We start from the raw sequence: 6,659 nt of genomic DNA, 5'->3' as shown, positions 1-6,659 counted from the left end.
TATCTATCTGATCGATGGCTGTTTCTCTTCTCTTCTCTCTCTGCTCGCTGGATTTCAGCAGACAGCACGCTGCACTTTAAGCTCCTTTAAGACTCCTTCCTCCAGGTTTCTCTATGGCCACTTTAGATAATGAGACTTATGGCCGATAGTGTCTTGATTGATCCACCATCCAGCACCCAATCCTCTCTCTCTCTCTCGGCAGCGATGAACAGGCAGCAGGTCATGACCTCTGTGTTAATGTATGTGTGTGTGGGCCTGATGAAAGGGAAGGTGATAGATTTATAATCCAATATCGCTTACTAAGGTGGATGCAAAGCGGTCGATGGCGCTATTTTTATCCGCGGCGTTAGAAAATCTATTAATATCTCGATAAAGGCTGACGTGGAGAACGTCCTTCCATAATCCAAACGCTCCGATGCGAGCGGCGCGAGGCATTATCTTAATGTTGTGATTGATTTTGAAAAGTAATCTGAGGCTTTGATGCTAAATTCCTGCTTTCTTCCCTTTTTCCCTCTCGCCATGAGGCCACATCTGTTTCCTATTTTGGCGCAAAAGTGGTAACCGCTCTGCTCCCAGGATGCTTTGCTTTCCTGTCATATGATCGACCCCGCTGACTCAGACCATCACGGGATGTCGGCTCCTTGTTGTTACTTGGTTCTGTAATAGCAAGAAGTAATCTTACATCACAGCGGTGTGAACCAGATGACATCCCATCTTCTATATGCATCCCCCCCCATGCGGATCCATATGACTCCCTCAGGGACAGATTACGTAACCCTAATGCTGTTCCCCCTTTTGAAATGAATTGTGTTTAAGCGCTCGAACACATCACTCAGACTCTTCCCCCTCCTGCCAATCTACCGAGAGAGCCCAGGAGGGTTTTTAAATCCACGGATCTGAACTGTGTGCACTTTTCACTGACCAATTCAGAGATTAGCGCGGCAGACACACCGAAGAGGTTTTAAAGGCTTGTTTTGATTCCAGCAGATTAAACCGGGTTTGTCTTTTTTTATTCCGAGCTCAGAATGTTTGTCGAGGGAACTGTGGTTCAACTGTTTGAGCCAGACAAGCACAGACTTCTCTTTGTGAGTGTGTGAACGTTGAAAAGTCGTTGCTATTAACTGTTGCTGTATATTTATGTCAGATATTCTTGAAATAAAGTGAAAAATAAGAGCCAGCAATACTTGAAATTCATTATGTTCTTTTGGTAATGCAATGATTTGTCTTTTGTGTTTACGAATTGAATGAATCGATGCTGCCCACTCCTGGGGGAACATAAGTAAGTAAACCTTTTTTTTAAATGAAGCACCTTTCAAAACCAGAGTTACAAGGTGCTGCACAATGCAAACATTACAAAGATAATGAGCAGAGGCTCACACACACAGAATGGTGAGTGAAAACGAAAAATACTTTAATTCCAAAAAACTAAAGAAACTAAACCAGGCTGGCAGGAGGAGGACAAAGAGCAGGAGTGAAGGCTAAAGAGGTGGAGGAAATGGGCTGAGTGAATACAGGTGTGTCAGCCACAAACCCTGCAACACACAAGCTCTGCAGGAAAACAGAAAGACAACCAAGACACAATAAACTGAACCACAACAGATAAAACAGGACGTCACAGTGAGACCAAGTTAAAATTGGGAAAGCGGGTCATAAACACACATGTGTTATGATGTGAGCAGGAAGAAGCAACTTTAATGAGGCAGAAACCTTGAGCGACACATCGTGGACGGCTGCAACCAACTGCAGCTGTAACCGATTCATCAAGGAGCTTCTATAGACCTCCGTGACGTCACCCACAGGTTTCTGAAGAGCTGCTGTGAAGCTCGGTCCATGTCAGATCCCTCTGCAGTGCAGGAACCGCCCTTATGGTTACATAAGTTCAGCCTAGACCTCCACATTATGTTTCCCTACTGGCAGGTGGATGAGGATGCAGGTGTGTCCCAACACTTCCAAGACTTTGTCTTGTTCCAGAGCAGCTCTGGTGGAGGTTCGAGATGGTTGCATCTACAGCAGCGTCTAACCAGTTTAACTCTGTCTTCAGTACATAAATCTGATTATTTCTGGGCAAAGCTGTTTGTCATGTCCTGAGTTCATACCGGAGCAGCAGACGTCAGAAAGCCTTTTAAATTCTTGTATTCATCCAAACAGATTAGATCAAATTTAAACCCTTTTATTACAAGCGGTGACTGTGTACCGAAAGGACAATTTCAGATCTATTCCAGGGGGGAAAACAACTCACTTTTTAATGCTGTAATACTTGTTGGGGATGCATGAAGCGACTCCATAATGCTATATTTGTAAAAGCGTGACCTGATTTTTTTTGGAGCAATAACATTCAGACAGGTTGAGGTCAGCGATGCCACCGGGTGAAATAAGGTGCGAGTCAGAGGAAATGAAGAGGCGACACTCGTAAAATAATAAATGCATTCATCTAGTCTAAAAGGAATTAAGAGAACTTCACCAGCATGTGAAATGAGGCTGAAGTAACCAGGCTGTGTTCAGTGGGTTCATTAGAGGCGGATGAATTAGCCCAGAGGAGTCACCGCGGGACACGAGAACACAAAGACATGAAATTAAAACAACACGTGGATCTGGATCACAGGTACAGTACAGTACCTCCATGGGGGTTTGCTTTTAGACGCTTAGCATCCAGCTCTGCAGCTCTGCGGCCTCCTTTAGTTCATTGTTCGTCTTCGTGTCGAGCAGCAGCAGCAGCAGCAGTCTGATTAATCGCACTACACAGACTGGCTGGTGAAGACAAAGTGGAACATCTGGCTGGAGCCTGATATGTTTCACAGGAGTTGGTGGAGACCAAGTGTAGATCTGCAACGACAGTTCTGAAGCCTCAGGTTCGGCATTGTAGACGTTCCTGTATCTGCTCGGCTTCCTCCCACAGTCCAAAGACATGCAGGTTCATTGGTGATCCTGCATGAGAGCGTGAATGATTGTTTGTCAGTCCTGTGATGGACTGGTGATTTGTCCAGGGTGCAGCTTGCCTCTAGCTCAATGTCAGCTGGGATCGGCTCCAGCATCCCCCCCATGCACGAACCTGTCCGGAAAAAGTGGTTATGGAAAATGAATCTTGACCACAGTGACTCGACTGATTGACTGACAGACCGGCTGACTAAAAGAGGAAAAAAAACCCCCACACAATAATAAAAAAGAAAGAAATACAAGAAACAGGGACATGCTGAACGACATTTATGGTGTGTGCATTGATTAGAACGCTGTGGTCCTCTTTCACATTCACGCCTCAGGAGGTCTAATATGTTTCTCCTTGATCTACGACATTAATCAATGTCTTCTTCCTTTTCTGGCTTTGCCTCGTGCCAAAATGAAAAAAACATTCAAGAGTGATTTATCTTCTGAAGAAGAATGGTGACTATCGCTCTGCCAGGTTATTCCAACGTTATTTACAACTTTCATACATGTAAAACAAACCACCGATCACACGTGCAGGTCAATAACACAGAGACTGAGCAGGAAAAGTGTTTCATGCATATCGAATTCTGACGTTTGGTTTATAATCTCCAGATCAATGTTTTTTATTCCCATTGGATTTTTTTTACAAATCTGTTTTCAATATTATTATTATTTTTTACTCGCAGTCTGTCAGTGTGGGTGTGGTTAGAGCTGCTGTCTGTGCCTAAAGGGGGCCAGGTCTTTATCGAGTGATGCCTCTGCACCGTTTTCATCTATTTCATATGCACTGTTGCACATTTGTCACTGTATTCATATATATACCAGTTTATCCTTTACTGCATTTACAGACTTTCCTTTTTAAGTGAAACACAGTTTGTCTGTGCATCTTTCATATTATCCACAAATAACATTAGAACTATTTAAAATTCAGTTCAGTCCAGGATGCTTTTTATACGTCAAGTGATGTATTTGGAGATGCTGCATTTGAATAAATATGTAAATAAACAATAATTTAGAGGCCCTCATGCACTTCTTGCCTATAATGGAGCATAAATGGTTTAAATAAATGATAGTAATATATATTTAAAGGTCCAGAATGGATGCTTAAGCTCCCCAGAGGTAGGATAAAGTATTTACTGAACAATTCAGTGAAGTGTTCAGCAAATACTTTGCTATTTGTTCTGTTTTTTATGAAATAGTAGCATCAAAATGAGTCAGTGTAGGCAACCAATCACTGCAGATGTCTTATACAGTAAACTATAGTAAACAGAGACAACCATGTGCGCTCGGAGGACTGAATCCAACGCTGACATCTGTATAGTTTGTGTATGTGTGTGAGGCTCAGACCATCGGGTCACTCTGGGTCTATCCAGAGGCCAGAGGGTCACGTGTCCATGAGGGGGAAAAAAAAAAAGAAATCAACGAATCTGGTCGGAAACTGGCAGCAAAACAAAGTCATTCATGGTTCCAGGCATCTAATCTCTTTATATGGCTGTGCATCTGTGCCTTCTGTTGATGCACACATGTGCTGTGATGTTTAGGAGATTAGTATTTACTCTGAGCAGAGAGAGAAAACCCCGATATCACGCACACTGGGATGAAAATTCCAGTTCACAAACACAAGCTGCCGGCACACATTCATGATTTTTCCAGTGGTTGATCTGTCACGTTGTCACGATCCGTCTCCAGGTTCATTCTTGAGGTTAAAGGTGCCTCACGCTTCTGTCCTTTTAATTCATATTTTTAGACGCAGAAATCGCTGACGCTCAGAAATTAAATGGGCTTAAGGCTCGTAGCTTAAGTGACACTCTTTATAGCGGTGCCAATATTTTAACCCCAAAGAAGACTTGAGCGCTCGGCATTAACTGGACTCTCATTAGAGGAGGCAACAGCTGAGACCTTGACATGGATTTAAAATCTAAAAGGCCTGTTTGTGCTTGTATGCTTCAGTCTGTGGAACAGCATTAGTGCGACCTTTGAAACCAGTCCGTGAGTCCATCGCAGCCTCCGTTCATAAAGACGGAGATTTACATCAGCGGGTTTATGGGGGTTTAATTGTCAGCAGCTTCAGAGCCACGCTGGAAAATGTTTAATAGAAAAACAATAAAAAGGGGGATTAAAAAAAAGAACGCCAACATTTTAATGCAAGTTTAATTTCCCAAAGTTTGTGCTGCAAACTGCAGCTTCATGTCTTCCCTCTCTCGGTTCGGGGCTGCCCGTCGTCTGTTTTCTCTCTCTCTCTCGTTACAGTATGGAAAGAAATAATCCAAGCGTAATATTCATGGTTATAAAGAACAGGCATGGACTGTGGATGGCAGCAGGATGACCAGATGTCACTGGCAGCCATTACAAAAGGATGAGCACTTGAGAAGCACCCTGCTCCACCACCCCACCCCCCAGAAGTACTTCCTGTTGGCGCGCTGTGCTGGGCAGAAGCCAGCGCTGCTTTGCTGACATTAAATAAAATATCATATCAGCCAGTCGGCACCGTGGCAGAATGTTTCCCTACACTCGAATAGACACAGCAGGCCGAGCTACCTTGAAGCAGTTGGTAAGACTTTCGGATAATCCGTCTATAACTGATTTCATAAGAGTTCAGCAGCGTATTAGTTTCAATTCGACAATTGAACTGGTTCAGAAATAAATTAAAACCACCGTGGTCCTGGTTTGGTTAGACACGGATAATCTGTTAGACAAAGAGTAAATGTTACATAATGCTCTGCGTAATCCATCCAAATAAAATCTTACTAAGAAGTTCACTGTTATTTGTTTCAGTGGGGAGTTTTAGTGTCCCATATTCTTTTTTCTTTTTTTCCCCATCCTGACATTTACGTGACATTTCCTTGTGTTACTTTCTGACATTAAAAGTCCAGTTTAAAGCCAGAATCCTTAATTCAAATGCAAAACACCCCAACCAAAAAAATCAAAAAACACAAGACTGGAACCTCTGATCTCTGCAAATTTGATCGCATTAATTCATTAATTGTTTGGGTTCTTAAAGATATAAAAGCTGCATTAACAGATTTTTTTCCAGGCTGAAAAATGAGTCTTAGTAAGTTCAGGCAGAGCGTTTAAGTTGAATCGATGCATGTTTCACCAGCAGATATGAAGCAACATTAGTATTCAAGTCAGCTTTCTGTCCACCTGAGGAATAAACTGTACGTCCAACACTCACTCTATGTTTCGCTCTTTGTGTCCACGGAAAAATATCTGTCCTTCTTCATCAGCAAGTTACATATTTTCTCAGTCTGCGACCTGCTGCTAGAAAAGAAGAACAGTGAGTCTGAAAGACGCGATGCTGTAAAAACCTCGAAACAAAGGAGGCTCAAAGAACTCGACGCTGCCACTGTGGGTTACACGACGTGTTCTTGGCCGCCCAGTGTCTCCTGTGCATCTGAGTGTGAGTCTCTCATCTCCAGGTTCAGCTGCGTCATTCACCTCACCTGGCGCCAACCCAGGCCCCATTCCACACGGCTTTAAATGTCAACACCAAATGCAATAAATTACCAGATTGTATTGTCTGCAAGCTAGAAATCCAACATTGGTTTTGTTCTGAAAAGGTCACTGCAGTGCTGCGGGTTCCCCTTCATAACTTTCTTCCAAATGCACTCACCATTCCTGAGTCTATACTGTCAAATCGAGTGCAAGTTAAAGTTTGTTTTCCACACAAATGCACATGAAAACTCAGACCGGGAAGCAGAAGAGGGCACTCGGAGGTAACCAAGCCGCAAATTATT

The sequence above is a fragment of the Larimichthys crocea genome, chromosome XIII, assembly GCF_000972845.2.
Source record: "Larimichthys crocea isolate SSNF chromosome XIII, L_crocea_2.0, whole genome shotgun sequence".
Taxonomy (NCBI): Eukaryota; Metazoa; Chordata; class Actinopteri; family Sciaenidae; genus Larimichthys; species Larimichthys crocea.
This window is presented reverse-complemented; position numbering follows the sequence as displayed.